This window comes from Simochromis diagramma, unplaced genomic scaffold, assembly GCF_900408965.1.
Source record: "Simochromis diagramma unplaced genomic scaffold, fSimDia1.1 OVJJ01000603.1, whole genome shotgun sequence".
NCBI lineage: Eukaryota > Metazoa > Chordata > Actinopteri > Cichliformes > Cichlidae > Simochromis > Simochromis diagramma.
This window is the reverse complement of record NW_024387414.1, coordinates 949,621-970,746: the sequence shown is the minus strand read 5'-3', so window position 1 is coordinate 970,746 and position 21,126 is coordinate 949,621.

Here is a 21,126-nt window from a genome sequence, read left to right as displayed (position 1 = left end):
GTGTGTGTGTGTGTGTGTGTGTAAAATGTGTAAAATGTAATATCTTCATTACACTGTAAACAGCATCCTTACCCAAATTGGTGTATTTAATTCCAACTATTTATATGAGCTTGTGAAGCTTACCTGCAGGTATCAGTTCATCTCTGTTTTTATGAATGTGGTCCAATTGGTAGCGCCCCCCCCCCCCCCCACGCCAAAAACAAAGAATAATGTAATATTAAAATAAAAAAAACTAAGAGAAAGCATTGAGGAAAAGTCAGTAATTTTATTATCTTATTCAATAAAAAAGATAATTTAGTCGTTTGTAGGTTGTGGAGGCGTCCATGTTCTCCCACTATTTGAAAAAGGACATTTTTGAATAATGCTGTTTTACATTCTGGAGATATGGAGGCTCATATTTTAGAGAAAGGCCCCGTCTACCAAAGAAAGGCTAGCAGCAGCTAACATTAGCACTTATTAACAGTTTAGCGCATCCTCAACAGCTCACCTTAGTCTGGCTGCAATGGCTCAGTTGGTCAGAAGTGAGCTTCTCTGACTCGCTGTCACAAAGAGTTGCAGCCTCGTCCACAGTAAGTAAAGCTGGACGCGGCTCACTCGCCATTGACAGCTGAGGTAAACAGCAAACTTCCACAGATGGGGAAAAACTCGCGGGTGGATCTGAAGCAGGAAATGAAGAGTGTCCCGTAGGAGCACTGCTGGAACAGCTCTGACCTGAACGTGACGGTCATGATTCAAACCGTGTTCTTATTTATCGCACGCTAACTGTCCCAACCCAAGCTAACGTTGGTATATTCAGTTTTTATTTCATGTACAGCGCTTAGTTTATTATTCTTAAAGTTTATTATTCTTAAAAACAAATACTACTTTAAAAAAATCTAAAACTAAAAACTTTAATGTTTAATGTTCAACCATTAAAACACATTTTTCTGTTTCAAGAATGCAATAAATAACAACAATTTGGCATCTTAAACAAAATTATCAGTAACATGTTTTACTACTTCTTTTTGGTAAAGCAGTAAATTTGAAAACAACAATAATTATGTTTTAGCATTTTCCCTGTATTATTCTGCACCTCGAGGCAACTGTTGTTGTGATTTGAAGCTACATACATCAAATGTAGTTGAAAATTGAAGATTACAAATATAATTTTTGGCAGTAACCAGTTTAGAGCGGCATCGACCTTAAACGGTTCGGTGGCTAATTCATTTGTGAAGCTCTGTAACTTTAAAATCTCAGATGTTTTTCTTGCTCAGGTCCTGATTATGATCTGAATATCTTCACACTCACATGGTTTTGTGAGGTTTTGCTGACTGTCAGCATTATTTTACATCTCAGAAAACTGTGGACGAAGTCAAATACTTTATGTAACCCGTAGCGATGAAGGGTGCGACCCTGATCAGCCCACAGGTCAGTCTGCAAACCTGCGACGGAGCCCGTCTCATTGTTTCTCTGATAATTATGAACCCGCAGGAACAAAAACCTGGACGTCAGCAGCAGGAATACCCTGCCTGTAAATAAAAGGATTTGTTGTTTCATTAACCGTGCTGTTAAACCTCCAGTCGACTCCCAAAAATAGACTCAGAGTTCCACTGAAGTGTCACACACTATTACCAATTACACAAGTACCGCTAAACGTGGGAAAGCAAGCAGAGAGCACATTGATTACATGTTATGATGCTGCTTCTGAGCCGTCTGAAGGAGTCTGTGGGACCAACCTTTCATCCTGCTGCACAGAACATTAGCATAATGTATACTGAGTCAGACGCCCCGGAATAAACCTGTGGATACGAGCCCCATAAAAGGGGTCGTTTGCCAGCCGCCGCACCCGCTGAAGTAACTGGATTGTGCAGAATTAAAAGGGAAGGCCTGTGTTCATACATCGACAGTTATAAAGACCTTTTCAGACCTGATGGGACACTTGTGGAAAGAGTCGCAAATTATATCTGGTCCGGCGTGTGTGAGAGGAAGCGGTGACAGAGAGTCTAATATTTCTGTAGGCTGGCCCCGAGGACTGATAAGGCGTGATGGTACAGGTAAGAAATGTTAGGCAGCAGCGGCTGAAACGGTCACGGGGCTCCAACAGAGCAGCTTGGCATGATTAGCAGTCCATAATAATCCTTCTTTCTCATACCGTGCGGTTTTTATTTTAGCTTGTTTTAATTGAGCAGCAGGTGGGTGGGGCTTCTAATATGACCATCTATGAATGTCCTCTCTCTACAGCAGAGGAAAGTGTGATAAACTGAGTGTTTAGAGCTGCTGCAGGGATTACTGCGCACACACCGAGCTCATTATTAGAAACAGGAACGGGAGCTATGTGACAGGACACGCTCAGATGGACAAAGCTGTCCAGAAGAATCTGTTCCCACATTAGCCATGAAGGCCGTGTAGGTTCAGGATCAGTAAAGCTTACGTTTAATGTGTTTCTACTGTCCTCACCTGACTCAATACCAGGAGCCTGCAGAGATTTAAAACTAGTGTTTGAGAGCAACACAGTTTTAGAAAACACTGCTTACGTCTTCATTGTTATGCAGATATATCTGTCCATGAAGTCACATCATACACGTCAACTACTCTATGTCTTAAAGACATAAAGACCTGGATGGCCTCTAACTTTCTGCTTCTTAATCCAGATCAAACTGAGGTTATCGTACTCGGCCCTGAAAAGCTTAGAAATATGGTATCTAAGCAGATTCTTCCTCTGGATGGCATTACCTTGGCCTCCAGTAACGCTGTGAGGAACCTTGGAGTCATTTTTGACCAGGACATGTCCTTCAACGCACATATTACAGTTTTTTACAGCCGCTAGGACACATTTCACAATACTTAGGTCACTTTTGCAAAACACTTCACACAATCCTCCTAACTGACCGTCAGCTTGGCAAAGCAGTTCATTTCACATTCAAAATGCACTACAACTACCAAAACACTTCATTCAGGTCTCAAATAAACTCATTCTTCCAGAACACTAGCAAAGGTTGACAGCCGACAAACACACTTTGTGACCCACAAAACAATGACCTAAAAAACACTAACAACATGTAGCATTACACAGTGTTTCCTTGTGTAAAACAAGGACACATCTCTGTTCATAATTTCAATATATGTTACTGGAATGAATCAGACATCATGCAGAATTCGTTAATATTTGTTTATGTATTTTTATTTTTTTGCACTAAGTAATCCCAAAATACAAGAATTTGTATACACACCATCCACTGATACACATACAATAGTAATGCTAATCTACTCGGTCTCCTCCATTTGGCCACAGGTTCTCATCCACATCACATCTTATGTCATCTAGGGCAACACACCTAGGAAAGAATCTTCTGGCTGCCAGAATTGAAGGAGTTGAACAATTGAAGGAGTAACAGCTGTGTAGATGTTCATCTACAATGAGGATCAGCTGTGGCTGGTTAAACTGCATTTTTAGATTTAAAATATGTTTCAATAAAATATTGCTGTTGGCATTTTGCTGTCTTTTCAAGTTTTGCATTGTGTTATTGTTTTGGCCATAAGTTTAACAGTTTTGAAAACAGTATGTAAGCACATGCAAAATGTCCTGTACGTACAAAGATTTTTGGCAGTTGTTGTGTCTGAGTGAGAAGATAATTCATGAAATTTGAGAGATGTAGTCATTGAATGCATTTTGTGCCAAAACAATGATAACTGGTCCTCAGTTTAGCCCACATAGACTTCTGTTGTGCTCACTGTGTGAGGAGTTTTGCAAAAGTGACCTAAGTATTGAGAAATGTGTCCTAGCGTCTGTAAAAAAACTGTAAACAAATATGTAAGACTGCGTTCTTCCATTTGTGCAACATCTCTAAAGTTAGAAACATCCTCTTCACTCAGATTTGTTACTTCCAGGCAGGATGATTGTAAAAAAGCTCTTTCATGCACAAAGTCCTGAATAATGAGGCCTCATCGTGTAGACAAATATTTTATAATAAAAGTTTTTTACAACCTGTTATTTTAAAGTGAAGTGACAGCCAACGTTAGCTAAACGCTACCAGCACAGCTGCTTCACTAACTGACACTTTCAGCTTCAACAACACGACAAAGTGAAAACTGCACGCAGGTTTTTGGGATAATGCTCATTAATAATAAGATACCCACGTTCAGAATCAGAAGACATATTGATCCCTGCAGGACAACTGCTTCTTCACACATGTTTGACACACTAATGATGATATAATAATGATAATAATAAAAATAATGATGCAGACGGGGTTGAATCATTATGGAGAGTACAAAGAATGGAAGTGTGTAAAGGGATTACTTTATTGTAGATGAAGTTGAGGTAAAACAAAATAAATGATTTGTAAAAAAAAAAACTTAAAATATTTTAGAGGCTGTAGATTTTTGAGGGCTTCAGGAGAGATGGAGGAATTGCATCCTGGGTGGTGACAGGAAGGAGGGGCCTCCTGTGGCGCCCTGAGGGTCTGCTGCGATGCACTCGCCCCTACATAAACTAATTTAATCCGATATTCAAATGCTGAGTTTGTTGTTCTGTCAAGATAAGATAAGATAAGATAAGATAACCTTTATTAGTCCCACACGTGGGAAATTTGTTTTGTCACAGCAGGAAGTGGACAGTGCAAAAGTTATGAGGCAAAAATTAGAATACAATAAGAATAAATACAGTACACAACTGTACAGAATAGAATAAAATACTATATACAGTAGAATAAAATAAAATAAATATACAATAAGATAAAAATAGAATACAAATACAAATACTATATACAACTGAGTAAAAACATCTGAGTATCAACATCTGAGTATCATCTCAAAAACGTGAAGACTCGAGCAGCAGATCTGTGACGGTGAGAGCGAGATGCACCGCCCGCTGTATGTTACTGTACGCTATCTGTGGGCGGAGGGCAGTCCCAGGAGCAGATTGTGTGCTAACTGGTGGAGGACGGCATAAGCATCGCCAGCAGGGGTGAATTAGAAACAGGATCAGCGGCCTCAGGCGATGCAGGGTTAATGCCGCCTGGCCAGACCCTCCCCTCCCTCCTCCTCCCTTGTGCCTCCCCTGTTCCCTAACAGTGACACACACACACACACACACACACACACACACACACACACACTTTGGTAAGGGCAGAGTGTGTGTGTGATGGCGGCTGATGTGTCACCAGCAGGCATACAGATGGATGGTAGTAAACACACCCTGATGAGAGCAGGTTGGCACATGTAAAAACTGAAGAGCGCGCACACACACACACACACACACACACACACACACACACACACACACGTGTAAAACAGGGCTTGGTTCAGATCAACTTTATTGTCACTGATAGCACGTGCAGGCACACAGATATATTAAGAAAGGACCGGAGGCTTTTGGTGGCGTGTTCAGTTTTTCTGTGCTGTGAAAGAAACGTGAAAATCTGTTTGAATCTTTTCATCGTTGATTTAAAAATGACTGAAAAACTCTCCAAACACTCCATATGAAACGCAGGAATAATGTTTAATTATAATGATAATTATAATCTCCTCCTCCATAACACCTGCACTGGGGAAGGATGGTTTTATAACTCACCTGTTTATTTGTTATGCGTTATTAGGGGCGTGGCCTCTTTTGACTGACAGGTGGCTGTAGCTGCTAGCTTCACCTGAGCTGGGCCTCTGGACGTGTTTGTGCAGTTAGAGTCTTTTGGAGCCTTTTAATGACATCATGTGATGGATAATATGGCTTTTTACTTAATTAGGATTTTATTTTGCTGTTACTGAGCACGAATTAGCAGATGTCTGTGGATGCACACTGATACCCAACCTACTTAGCATTAGCTGCTTTCTTCTTCTGCTGACTAGAGTGCAGCGACATGTGAACATGTGGTCGTCAGGTGAGGGTTAGGGCAGACTGCACAGGTGTGTTTGGAGTGTCAGGTTTCTCTGCGTTACCGTCAGCATGGTGGCGAACGGCTAGCCAAGGAGCACGCCTAACTTTGTGACGTTAATGGGACCCAAACGTCTAAAATGAACATCGTGTTTGACTCATTAAGACGTGAAAACATCAGCGTAGGTGTTTTTACTGGTTTGAGGGAGCAGCAGGCGCATTTTTGTCATAGACTTTGTTTTATGACCGGCAGAGTCGCCCCCTGCTGGTCAGGTTTATATCAGGTTACAGACCAGCAAGGTGTGTGCACGTTTTAGACAATCTGCAATCCATCACACATCCACGTGCACCACAAACGGAATACAAATCTGTGGGAAACGCTGAGCTGACTGACTCGCACCTCGCCGTTTCGTGCCCCTGTGGAGGTGTGGCTGTTAAAATACTGATCTTTACATCAGTGTTGGCTAACATCTCGTCAAACTGCGAGCTGCCTGTGTATTCCTGAGGATGGCTGAAATCAGCCTCCTGTCAGGCTAATACGTTTAGCAGTGAAGGATGTGACGCTGGATAGGTGACATTAGCGTGGCGTTCACGGAGCAGTAAAGCCGAGCAGCGACTGAGCTCCTGGAACAGATTGATGAGCCAAAACTCTGTATTTCTGTCCCTCGCCTCCTTCCTTCCTTCCATCCTTCCCTCCTTCTCGCAGCCCCCTCGCTCGTCTCTCGGGGTGTTTTGTTTGTTTGCTGGGTGGTGTGGTGCCTTTAAGAGAGCACTGTGCCTGCTTCTCCGGGCCTAATGTCATTACTCTGTACAAACTTGGTGTGACAGAGGCAGGAGGCGCCCACAGATTGATGACATTTTATTGTTATTGCAGTGCCACTATTAACTGTTCACCACTCCTGCTTCTGCTGCTGAGGGGCTCCTACCTACAGAGGGGGGGGGGGGCACAAAAACAGCAAATTGAAAACATCGCAACTGTGATACAGAGAAAAATGATTAATTTAAGTATAAAATTGCTATTTTGATGTTGTATTTTCTGTCATGCATTTTCATACTCTGGTGTTACTCTGGTGTTACAGTCCCAGCAGAGATCTGCTGCACGTTTCACCGCGTGGAGACAAATATTTAACTTGGCTGCTTTTACAAATGTGTTCTCATTTTAAAGGCATGGTGGTCACAATGTTTAAAATTCATAATTATGTCTAATGCACACACCACTGTGTGATTACCAGGCACACAGCTGCACAGTTGTGTACAGTATGAAGCAGAGAATGAACTATTTCATTTATTAATGGCACAAAATGCACCTGATGTACATTATAATAAAAACATTTATGGTATTAACTGCTCGTCCGTCTGTTCTTCATATCAGTCACACAGAAAAGGCCCAGTCTGCACTTAAATTATGGTACACTGAATTATGGGTAAATTAAAACAACACTGCTCAGCTGGGTTTAACCCACCAAAGTGCTGAGGAAGCAGTCGCCTCTGATTGGAGGAGAAACGCGGTGACGTGGCTCGTGTTTAATGACGCCGCTCGCTCTTGAACCTGCGTGAGCTTAGACCTGTTAGATGAATTATGCCGCGTGTTTCTGATGCAGCAGATGTGGGGGAATAAAGGACAGATTCAGATGTGTTATTATTCCTTTGTCACATTACTGAACCCGGAGACAAAAAGAAAAGTTTCATGGACGTGTTTAACGAGGCACGGTCAGCAAAACCAGCTACAAATAATTCAGTCGCCGTGCTGCTCATTTTCTTTTGGCTCTGGCTCAAACCGGGTCCCCTCACGCAGCAGAAGCGCCGCTGACCTGCTGTAAGATGGCGGCGGCGGTCTTTGTACCGAAGCCCTCTGTGTGCGTGTGTGCTGGCATCTGGTTACAGAGGCCACCCGCAGCTTGGCGCCGATCCATCGCCCTCATCAGGATTGGCACTTGTTGATGACATCATCAGTCAGGCCTGCTGTCGGCGTCCGTGTTTGTTGCTGATTCAGCCGAGCAGGTTGCAGACGCTGAGCGCGCATGTTTGAAACGTCGCACTGTTAAAGCACACGTCTGTAACGTTTGTATGACAAACTGATATAACCACAATCACCTCTAAGCCCCGCCCACAACATGCTCAGGAAGTGACCATATTTGGATGGGAGGGCGCAGTGCTACGCTATCAGCTAATGCTCGCTGACATGGCTGTCACGCGGCTCGGACGCAGACGCCTGCTGATCAGTCCCGCCCACAGCGACCTGTGGACGTGTGGACAGTGAGGTTTTCATCCAGCTGCTGTATGATGTCATTAAAGTCCTGAGGTAATAAGTCTGGTCTCTCCTCACAGCTCTGGTGTTGCCATAAATGCGACCGTCTACCAAAGACTTCTCAGCCAGCGATGTGACTTAAACACATGATAATCGTGACCCGGAAAACCTGCACGAAGCCGGGGTTAGGCGAGCGCCCTCCACCCGTGGGCTCGGGTGGATGTGCAGCTATTTTCTTCTTCTGTGACGCTCCTGCCTCTGGTGAACCATCGAGGGCTTATTTCAGACAAACAAAAATGCTTCTATCCAAATTAAATTTGCCATGCTCAGCGCCGCTGCTGTCTTACACGCACAATCTGATCTCCTGCTTTATATCTCTGATGCGCTGCAGAATATGTTCTTATTATTTATTCCGCTGCCACGATGTTCCTTCATTGTTAGTACTTATTTCTTTTATTACTCTTTATTATTTGCTGTGTTTTCTTCATGTAATCTGTGTCTTTCCTGTTCTTATCTGCAGTGGATTATTGTCTGCGCTGCGCCAACAACTCCATTTCCTCACAGGGATCATTAAAGTCTGATCTTATCTAATCAAATTTTTTGTTTATTTGCTGTGGAAAATGTGGAAGTTTAGCAGAAGCGGTGGAAGCCCTCAGTGAAATTAGCAGCAAGTTTCCATCCGTCGTGTCGTCCCCGGATAATACTGCCCCGTCCACTCGTTTCCGTCAGCAGAGATTCGCTGAGTGAATCACTGTCAGGTGGGTAATTCTACACGGAGCGTGTACAAATGATGCTGAAAAGTTGGAAAGTTTGTGAGTGGGATTTAGCGGGAAGAAAGACGGATAAACAAAGAGAGGAAGCCAGAGACAAAGTGAGGTGTGGGCCAGGGACAGACTTGATGGGATTTTAGAAATCTATGAGGCTGATGATGAATGTCTGAAATAGGTTTGTCTGCCCATTGAAAAGCCATTTGTTTTCATTAGCTCGCAATGCTAGGGTAAGTCTACGGTGGGGACAGAGAGTGGGTGGCTGAAGCTTATGCTGAGGATAGTCATTATGGGATGGACCTCGCTAGCTAAAGACATTAGCCCGATGCTACACTGGTCTGTGTTCCTGCTGCTTAGCGAAGCTGCGGTCCAGACGTGAAAGGCGCTGAGCCTGCGTGACACACCTGAAAAATGGTTCCTGAAATGACCTTTGCTCCTGTTTCCGTCTTAAACGTATGACTGGAGTCCATGAAAAAAATGCATCAAACCAGACCGTCCTGAAACAGTCGCCGAAAACAAGCAGTTTACGTACGTCGTGTTTTATTTCCTCCCCACCTCCCATTTGTTTATTTAACCTTTGCTCCCTTGAGGTTAAAACCATTTCTCAGGTGAAGCTGTGACGCACCTGGTCGTGCAGTCTGTGTGGGACACGCTAGCCTGACATCTGGATATATCTAACATGCGGGTTAAAGTTTTCTTTGATATATTTTTACTGAAGGCGGTTTTTTAAACGTCTGCTCTCTCCTCTGTCACATCGCAGCCACTCTTAACAGTCTGCTTATCATCTCTGAGTGTCTTTTCTGTGATGTGTGTTCTTTCCTATAAACTCGGAGGCAGTTACAATGTGTGAAAATGCCATGCAGTCCCACATAAACTTGGATCTGTTGGATTTGCCAGCTTGCAAATAATCCCTAAAAGGTGCCATTTGTGGGCTTTCTTTTGCAATTAGCGCCCAAATCTAACGGACGTCTGCTCACACTTTACATATCTCCTTAAATTTATGCATCCCAGAGCGAGCAGACCCTCGAGGACTCATCATCGCGGCAGATACACCGCAGCAGTGTTTGCGTAAAGAGCCTCATTCACTCACATCGTGGCAATACGTGCAGCGCAGCAAAGACGGTAACTTGAGTCACGTTTTAAAATAAAACAGCAGCCAAGCTAATGCACATCTATCTCTCAGTGCATTTATCTATCAAATCTTATCCCCATCTGCAGCGAGATCTTCCGTAATAAAGCACGATAGTGGTGAAGCAGGCAGTGTGAACATCTCTGAATTGGCCTTTTCTAGTCTGAAAGGTTTTGTTCATGTGGAGCTGAGAGTGGCCAGAATCAATAAGAGAGAAAAATAGGAAAATGACATGGCTCTCTCCAGATGAAAGATCTAATCTCCAATATCCATTTACAGCTCAGGGCCGAACACTAAAGCAGCAACACTGCATCCTAGTTAGAGCACAAACAGCAGATGAGTGTCCACATTCATCTTTAAAGTGTCCTTAACAATGCTGCTGATTCTCGGGACGTGCCGCTTTGCTTTTGCTTTTGCTTTTAAGCTCCTAACGTCCTCGTCGTGGCAACGGCGCTGACTCGAGCGTGGATTTGCCGCTGACACAAAGTCGTGTTTCTGACACAGCTTTCACTTACATGTGATGACAATTTAATGCCGTCAGCGCAGTGGTCCTGCTTAAACTATTTCAATTTCATTGCATTTGTGCTGCTCTTTCTTCCCCGAGCTTCACTCGAACACTGGCTCGCTCACATTAACAAACACTGACACGCATGTATTAAAAGCAGCATTCGGGGGCCCGAGACTTTTTTCGCTCGCTGTTTGGTTTCATTCTTTCTATCTCCTGCTTCCCTCCTCTTCCTCCTCCTCCTTCTTCATCGCTTCCTTCTGAAGGAGAGGCGCCTTTGTAGTTTCTGTCTGCTCTTATCAGTCCTGGCATGAAGCACTCGCCTCTGCCACTGTCCTCATGTTCTCTGCAAGCTCCCACTTTTGTGTTGCCTAATGAACTCTGACCAAAATTAGACATACTTTTCAACTTTTAAACTGAAGGAGCCCCTTCAATGGTTCCTTTGTGAAGTGCTGCCACCGCTGTGAAGGGAGGGTGTGCGACTGAATGTGTGTGTGTGTCAGAAAGTAGAGGAATGCTGGGCTGTTTTGTGGTAGACATGAGGAATTTAGGCCTGAGCTTCATTCAGCCCTCAGGCGACAGGGAAGTGGTGTGATCTCCCTCTCTTTTCTCTGTCCACAAACATACACTCAGACATGAAAGCTTCACTCAACCATCCATCCACTCCTAGAAATAAATGCCCAGTGGTGAACGGGGCTGTCAGAAGCATCCAGCAATCACGGTTCATTATTTTTTTAAAAACAAGTCCTGTTCAGGCAGTTTAAATAGAGCAACACATCCTCGGCGGGGAGGTGAAGATGTTGGATGAGATGTTTGATAACCAAAAGCAAGTCCAGTCGTCTTCATTAAAAGCACTTGAGATCTGCAAGTGGGCAAACCACTAAAACAACCCGTGGCTCTGTGAGGGTGTACGCCTCTCACTTCTTATCAATCACTGACTCCTCCTCTGGATGCTGCTGTGCTTCTAACAGAATCATCATTTCCAAAACGAACGCCGTGTTTCGTTTGGTCAGGCTTGAAACCAAAGATTTAAACAACAGTCGCCTCAGGCACTTTATATTATAAACACCCTACAATAATACAGAGAAAACCCCAACAAGCAGCTGACCCCCACGAGCAACCACTTGGTGACAGTGGGAAGGAAAAACCCTTTTTTAATGGGAAGAAACCTGCAGCAGAACCAGGCTCAGGGAGGGGCGGGGCCATGTGCTGCGACCGGTCGAGGATGAGGCGAGGAAAACAGAACAAAGACACGCTGTGGAAGAGAGCCGCAGATTAATATTAACTAATGATTAAATGCAGAGAGGCGTATAAACACACAGTGAGTGAAGAAGAAACACTCAGTGCATCATGGGAATCCCCCATTCAGTGCTCCATTGGGGTGATACGGTACTATGAGATCATTAAGATAAGATGGGGCCTGATTATTTAAGACCTGGATTTAACAGGAAGCCAATAGAGGAGAAATCTGCTCTCTTTCTAGTCCCTGTCAGGACTCTTGCTGCAGCATTTTGGATTAGCTGAAGGCTTTTCAGGGAGTTTTTAGGACTTCCTGATAATAATGAATTACAGTCGTCCAGCCTGGAAGTAATAAATGCATGAACGAGTGTTTCAGCATCACTCTGAGACAGGATATTTCTAACTTTAGAGATGTTGCACAAATGGAAGAAAGCAGTCTTACATATGTGTTTAATATGTGCGTTGAAGGACATGTCCTGGTCAAAAATGACTCCAAGGTTCCTCACAGTGTTACTGGAGGCCAAGGTAATGCCATCCAGGGTAAGAATCTGGTTAGATACCATATTTCTAAGATTTTCAGGGCCGAGTACAATAACCTCAGTTTGATCTGAATTAAGAAGCAGAAAGTTAGCGGCCATCCAGGTCTTTATGTCTTTAAGACATTCCTGCAGTTTAACTCATTGGTGTGTGTTATCTGGCTTCATGGACAGATAGAGCTGGGTGTCATCTGCATAGCAGTGTAAATGTATGCTATGTCTTCTAATGATGCTGCCTAAGGGAAGCATGTATAATGTAAAAAGAATTGGTCCTAGCACTGAACCCTGTGGAACTCCATAATTAACCTCAGTGTGTGAAGAGGACTCTCCATTTACATGCACAAACTGGAGTCTATTAGATAGATATGATACAAACCACTGCAGCACAGTACCTGTAACACCTACAGCATGTTCTAATCGCTCTAATAGGATATTATGGTCGACAGTATCGAACGCTGCACTGAGGTCTAGCAGGACAAGCACAGAGATGAGTCCACTGTCAGAGGCCATAAGAAGATCATTTGTAACCTTCACTAAAGCTGTTTCTGTGCTGTGATGAGCTCTGAAACCTGACTGAAACTCTTCAAATAAACCATTCCTCTGCAGATGATCTGTTAGCTGTTTGACAACTACTCTTTCAAGGATGTTTGATATGAAAGGAAGGTTGGAGATTGGCCTATAATTAGCTAAGACTGCTGGGTCTAGATGGCCTGTGGGACATAGCTGATTATTAGAGAGGAAAGAGTTCAGAGACCAGGTGAGCAGTGTGTTTGTGTAGGTTCTCAGTAATTCAGGTCATGGTAGACTTGAGCTGTTGAACTGAAGGCAGCTGGGCTTCTTACCTTGGCTCATGTGGTTTTTCAACAATAATTATTTTATATTGTACATACTGATGGCATCTTGTTCCGGAGCTATTTTCTGATCCTATACATGTTAATTAATACAAATTAATACTATAATTAAAATGTTTGTTTTAAAAATCAGACATCCTGTAACATCAGCCTACCTCTGTGTGCTTATAGCTGGAGATTCAGACAGAAACAGCTTTTCTATAAGACTTAATGCTGCTCCACTGAGTGTGAGTTTCTCCATTTTTACATCAGTGTCCATCAACACAAAGCTCAGAAATCACATTTTTTATCTCTTTGTTTCGGTGTGAACAAACCGTGTGCTATCGGGGCAGCAGGTACAAGAATCTGCTTGACAACAGGAAAAGCATCAATTCAAATTACGCCTTATTTTTCACGGTCAAATTAATTTCCATTATTTTGCTCCGTGATTCCCATCCTTGCTCTTTCTGCTCCCTCCCCTCCCCAGCAGCTGGCCTCACCCCTCCATGTGAGGAGGAGGAGGGGAGAGGAGGATTATAAATCAAGGTAAACAGTGGCTGTTTAACCCCTGCTATGATGTCATTTCCAGCAGAGCAGCAACATGCTGCTCTCCTCTCCTCTGCTCTCAGCTCCACTGTACATCGCTAGCATGCATGTCACTTTGTGCACACGCTCAGAGGCACACAGCTCCCTACCTAACACTCCCTGAGCACTTGACATATGGCTATTAAGCCGGGCTGGGGGGTATGCTGGGGATGCAGAGGATGCTAGACTTTAACACACAAACACACCATAAGCACCAAATATGACACAAAGTGCGCCACACAAGCACTAAAACACACCACACTATGCTAAGAGAGTAAGCAACATTTGCACCTACGGTCATTGTCACACAGCTTTGTGACCCGTTGTCAACATTTGTAGCTCATTCATAGAAAACTCCAGGCTGCTCATTTCGTTCCTTTAAATCAGGGGCTGTCAAAGCTTTGATGACTGGGTGTGGTTTTTAAACTATGACCCTAACTCTTTTTCACAAATCAGCGTTGGGCGTTTTGTGGAGAATAACGTTGGTTTGTCTTTTCTCGATGTAGCACGCAGCAGGAAGTGGACCGCTTCAGATGTGCTCTCGCTACAGGAAATGCAGGTTTCAGCGAGCGAGCTGAACGTGTGACAACCGACGGGCCGTCGCCTGTTCTCACACACACCTCTGACCGACGATGAGAACGAAATGAAATAAAATTATTTATTCCAAAAGAAATTCCTGTGTTACGAAACAGCTTAAAATGCATACGTCTCATCGAGGGTCAAAAATAAATGAATACAACAAGTGAAAGTCAAAATAAAATGCTGCAGGAAAATAAATGAATAAATAAAAGTGTCTTCGTGAGAAATGAGCAGAGCAGTTTCACGACTGATGATGAAACAATCGTGACTTTTTTATCTTAGTTCGTGATTCTGGCCACAAATACAAGTGTTTGTTTAATTAAAAAAACAAACGTGACTCGATGCCGTGAAGCATGAGGCATCGCTAAAGCATCGCATGGACTCGAGCGTCAAATGACAAACCTGCTTTTGTTGGTTCGCCTCGTTCTCTGAGATCACGCTCTTGCAGTTTGGAGTCAGGGCTGCATCATATCAACGCAGTGTTATAGCAACGCCTTCTGTTTGACAACGCCAGGCACGTCTGAGAGCGAGAGCACGATGACTCAGGACCTATGAAGCAGCTTCTTCATCGTCCTCCAACATTCTGTCTGTTGTTGGATATTTTCTGCATGGTTTTTATTTTTGGTTTCTTTACTTTTCAGTTTTTCTTTGGTCACGTTTACTTTGTGCCCGTGTCGTTTCCCGTCTTACTTTGTTGTCTTTGTGGTTGCTGTAGAGTTTTCAGTTCTCTGTCTTGTTATCCGATTGTTTTCACCCGTTTGTCATTTTTGGCCGGCTGTTTCTTTTCCCGTTTGTTGGAATCTTTGCCAAAGTAAAGCTTGGTTTGTTTTTTACTCCATCCTCCGAGTTTGTGTTTTTGGGTCCAAACCTTTCACTACACGCTCGACTTCTGCTGTGTTTAATGTTTAGTCACTACTGTTGCACTAAGACGATGCTGCCACCTGGTTTCAGTAGATTCACACTTTGATTAGAAAGTGTGTCATCGGTGTCAGCAGGATAGAAAATGCCCTTCATTTAAAAACACTGCGACCAGATCTGTGGAAATAAAACACTGGCTTGTTTCTCGAGTGTTTCATGAATTCAGCCTGGCGGTTTTTACAGACCGACTGAGCAAACGAGGCTGCAGGAGCGATCGTCCCAGATGATTCTGGTGATGATTTTCAGAGAAATCAGAAGCACTAATTACAGACACAAACTGTGCTGTTATAAGAGCATCATGTGCTTAAATGTTTGAAAGTTTTAAATGAATATTTGATGTTTTTTTGGTCATCTGATTATCTCTTGTTAGTTTGCCAAGAACTGGATGACTTGGGTCTCCTTCACAGCGTGAACATTTATTTTGGTTTTTTCTCTTCGAATGTAAATAACTTTAAGTGGCTGTTGGCTCGAGTATTATTGTCTCCATAATTGGTACAGAGATCTGACTAATTCTGCCCGTTTTCACACTGACACTTGTTCAGAGAGAAATCTGACATCTGTGGAGGTTTATTCTGAACGAACGCAGACACTGCAGTGATCAGGCAAACTCTTATCAGTGATTAAAACGGGGGCTGAAAAACAAACTACAGATTATTTAAAAAATGATTTCACTGCATGCTGAACTGGACATATCTGTAGCCCCCGAGCACGGGCGCCTAATGACGCACAGACAGTGAAAGGAATCGTCACCTGTAGGAACGTCGTACCACAACACTGGAAAATGTTAATACAATACAATGGTTTATAAATCTCCAAATTTTACATGTTGAGAAAAACTCATTTTGAATTCGATGGCATCTCAAACACGTTGGCACAGAAGGAACAAAAGGCAGGAAGTGCAAGTGGTCCTAAAAAAAACAGACTAATTGGCACCAGGTCAGTAACATGTCCGGGTAAAACAAAAGAGCATCTTAGAGACGCCGAGTGTAAGTCTGCAAAAGTCCTATAAATCTATAAATTTGAAAATAATGTTCCTCAAATTAAATTTTATCTTAAGTCTTTGAATGTCTCATCATCTTCAGTAGTCTGAGAATCTGGAGGAATCTCTGTGCGCAGGGACAAAGCTGACAAAGTCATTAAAAAAGCGCCAAAAACAGAAATCAGAACGCCGTCCATACGTGACCCACGTGACCATGATCCAGAAACGGCGCCGTCTCCTCTGGCCACGTGGAAACTGATCTGAGGCCAGATTCAAGCATGGACGCCGAGACCAGAGAAGAGGGGCACCTCTTTCAGAGAAGACCTTCATATTTCAGTAGGACGACGGCACACTGAGTCCCTTAACCCAGCTGTCCGAGGTTTCGCCGCAGGTAGCCGAGGCGCTGAGGGCGAGCAGAAGCACATTACGTGGGAAAGCGGGGATGACCGAACTGCGAAGCATCCACCTCTTTGCCTCTCTCGCTCGTTTTCGTAAATTATCAGCCAATCGGTACGCAGCTGACAGATACGATGCAGCCAGCATGCACTGATGTTTACGATGTATGAAAACCACGTTCAGCACACGTGACGATTGAAGAACGTCATCAACGAGTCCAGGATCGATCCATCCACGGGATCACGCCCTTTCACCTCGTCCGTCACCTCTGACTCGTCGTACACAGGGACCAGGAACGTCGGGAACACCCGTGCAGACATAAAGATGGGGTAATATCTCCATAAACACAGCCCGTGTGGGCTTTTGGGGGATTTAGTGTGGCAGAACATTTTTTCGGAGAGTGGAGAGAGAAAAGTGTTTAAAGCATTTAGTGACTCACTTCCCAGATGTTGGTAAACTTTTCTATAAAACCTTCATTTTAGCGTTTATGTGGTTGTCTATCACTCTTAATCGCTGTCATTCCGTCTCCCTACACAAGCGCACCGCCGCCATCGCTGCCAGGGACGCGAAACACACACATACAGTATGGACAACATACACAGGCCGCTGCCACACACATTCCCAGGGTGGGCTTGATGAATGGGCCTAGTTTAAATTATTTTGTGCAGATCTCATTTAGGCCCTTGAAGAAGAGATCCAGCCTGTTTATTCATTTCACATTTGCACCCGGGCTTCAATATCTCTATGCCTGCAAAGAATTTACCCTCCTCCCATCCAAGAGTAAAAAAGCCTGGAAAAGAAAAGACAGAAAGAGACAGAGAGGGAGAGAGAGCCAGAGCCAGAGAAAAAAGCAATTTACACAATGTACATAAAATGATGCGCTCAGAGTTTGATAACCTGCATAAATTATAGAGTATAATTAAATATTATACCCGGTGAATCACCAAGGAGAGAGGACGGTAGGAGAAAAGACAAGAGGATAAAAGCAGGGAGCGAGGAGAGAAAAACCAAAAGACGAGAAAGAGGGGAGCGCCACGGATCTCGTAATTGTTTTTATTGATTATTTCTTTAGGTGAAATGGTTTTAAGATAGAGAAGAGCAAGGAGTCGGGTGAGAAAGGCCAGAAATCAGGCCAAAGGAATTTCTATGGATGCAACGTCTCATTTTCAATCTACCGAAATAAAAAAATAAATATATATGTACCCGGGCGGCAGTTGGCACTGTCAGCCCGCCTCAGCGGTGGCCCATATAAATTGGATGGAATATTAAAAATAGCAAAGCTGAGCAGCGTCTGAGCGCGTGCAGACAAACACGGACGCGTTGGTTCACGCCCTTGTTCTTCTGTGACCCCCGCAGGCCGGCGTGCACTACTCTATGCGAGGAACCAGCAGCACTCGGACCGCGATAACCTCGCAGCCGTGACGTACGACATCGCTCAGTACACGAAATATCAGAGGTCCAGGTCGGGGCAGCGGAGGGAGACGTGTCACATCCAGGAGTCGAAGCTCTTTAAACCTTGTTTTTGGGCAAAGTCAGCAGAGTGTGATGGAGACTGTGAACACGTCCAATGACTGGAGCGAAAATACCAAAAGCTTCAGAGGTGTTCACCTGCCCGTGGTACACCTGATGCAGGTGTGGACAAAGTGTTTCACACCTGTCAATAAAACGCAAGCAGACGACACACAAAACCTCCATCAACTAGTTCACAAAAGTAAATGTGGCGACACGTTACAGCTGTTTACGTGAAAACACGTACACGGTTCTGCAAAAGTCTTATTTCTGGTTTTTAAAACGCAGTGAAACAAACGCATCACATGACATCACCGGTGTTTTAACTGATCACAGCTTCAATCAGGAAAGGGGGAGGGGCTTATTTCTACTGTTTGTGGGGACCACAGCACAGCTTAATATGGCCTATATGACAGACCAACATACGGAGGAGTGTTTGGTGGATGTGAGAGATGTTCTGTATTTATAGTCGTAAATATGACATGAACATGTGCAGCTGAAGAACCTGCAGGAATAATGTGAGTATGAAGACGCAGCAGTTTAAATCTGACCGTCTGTTTTTACAGAATCGGACGATCGCCATATCCCAGTGCATTCTGGGTAGTGACACCAAGTCTCTGCAGGTCTTCCTCTTTGTCCATTTTCAATTTAAAGATGAAGGTAACAGAAAAAACATGGCAGACGTTAAACTGTGCATGAACATGAAGACGGACGAGGAGCGTCTGAAAGGCTGTGACTTCGGAGTCGTGACTTTTGGTTTGATTGTCGCCTAAAGCAGCTTTTTTACTTTTCTCATGGGGAAAAAAACTCAGGATTTACCGTTTTAGCCTTCGCCTGTGAGCGGCGGCGGCGTCTCTGGCTCGTATTTAAACAAACGAGGACACAGCTGGAGCTCTTTTGGAAGACGTCTCCGTCCTCATCAGCCGGCAGACTCGATCTGGAGCAGAACGTTTCGCCAACTTTGAGTCAAACCCCTCACAGATACTTACTGTTATTAATATTATTCATTTGAATTATGTGTTTCATGGTTTCAGATAAAGACAGTTGCTTAATGCATTCGTGTCTTGGTTGCCATGGTGACGACTTCCCGCGTTCGCAGAGACGAAAAGACGTCGGTGTCCAAGAACGTGAGAAAATTCGTTTCGTGACTCCTGATGATGACTCGGCCGGATTGTCGGAAACGGCATGAAGACCGACGTCACGTCCACGGTCCAGGAAACGACTACCAAACGCAGCTCAGTTTGGCATCTTTTCATTGTAACGTCAGAGCCAGCAGGTCATGACCCAGAATGCACTGCGCACGAGAACAAAGTTTAAACCTTGGAAAAACAGCGAGCGCCTTCTGCGTGTTTACCGTGTGACCTGTGCAGTTTCAGGCCCACAAATGGAAACATTTGTGCTTCCTTTTAAATTTACAGTAAAGCACTGCTCAGTCTGACGTTCCTAATAAAGTGCTCAGAGCTGCGTTGCTTTCATGTGCGATCTATCAAAAGGCAGCCTCTCAGTGTGTTCATTGCTGACAGACGCAGAGTCCAAGAAAGAAGCCAGAGTTCGGAGGTCTCTCTTCTTAAACGCCGCATCCTCTTAAATCTTTAATGCCGCGCACGGCTGATAACAGAGACGACAGCGCGGGGTGGCGAGCTAAGCAAACAGTCTTTAACGTTCAAGTAAAGACACAGCATCTAACGACCGCTCCGTCTTTGTCTCTCCCCCTCTCTCGCCCATTGTTTATTCAAATTTTACAGACGGGGTACTTTTTCCAGTTCAGCACCTTCACCAGTTTTGTGAGAGAACGGCATTATGCCTGTGTTATTATGCAATTCATCACCAATAATAGATTTGTTTACGGCGGCCCCCGTCTCTCGCCTGCTCTCAGCGCTGCATTTGAAAATAATAATAATAATACATAGTGTATAATGACGGTAATGGTACGAAGGCTTTGATAATAGATGTGCTGGGAGGGATAAGGGAGCCTTGATCAGCCTGGGTCTCAGCTCAATTGTCTTCAAAGCACTGTTTAATGTAGAATAGGCATCCTGGGAGATTGTCTCAAAACCAAGAAAAAGGTGGGTGTACGGATAAGAGCGATGAACGCACCGATGGGAGTACGCACGCACGCGCGCGCGCAGGCTCAGGCAGAAATACACCACATACTCAAATAAGCTCTCGCACAACCACCCACTGGTGCGTCTCTCCTCTGAGGGCTCTCTGGTGTAAATGTGTTAAAACTCTCCCCTGGTCTTTGGCTTCTGCTGAATAAATCTGTGTTTTAGTCTTCACTTTAGCACTTTAAACTCCGGGTATTTCCAGCACGTTTTCTCCCGGCCTCCTCCGGGGTTTCGCCGAGATCTCGAGCTGCTGACGGATATAGCATCAATGCTTCTGTGAGCGTGCGGCGCTACATGTAGGTGAGAATATTTCAGTGCTTTCTGCAGGAAAGCGTGCACGTTGACCCCTTCCTATTCATATTTAAGTGTTGATATTTGATTATGACTTGTTTTTAGGTTCAAGGTTATTATGATACCTTTTCTAAAACGTTATCGGGAAAAGATGAGGACATGAAAATACATCTTTGTCTCATTAGTCTCAGGCTGTGCAGGGAAAAGTCCACATATACCTGCACAGGTAGATTGTTTAGACTGTTTAGTTTTTATCAAGCAAAGAAAAGTTTTTTTAATCTTGGGGAAACTGATACATGACAAAAATCCATCATATTTTTTTACCAACCAAAATATGAATAACATGCTTTAGCAAAAAGGAAAGTTTGAATCTTGAAAGTAGAGATAGTGTCTGTCTCCTGAATCCAAACTGGAAGCTGGTTCCACAGAAGAGGGGCCTGAAAACTGAAGGCTCTGCCTCCCATTCTACTTTTAAATACTCTAGGAACAACAAGTAGGCCTGCAGAGCGAGAGCGAAGTGCTCTAATAGGGTGATATGGTACTACAAGGTCATTAAGATCAGATGGGGCCTGATTTCAAGCACTCCACTGCTTCCTCTCTTATTTTCCTGGTCTCCCATAAAGCATCTGCTGTTTTGTGTAGGGTTAGCCAGGAACGTG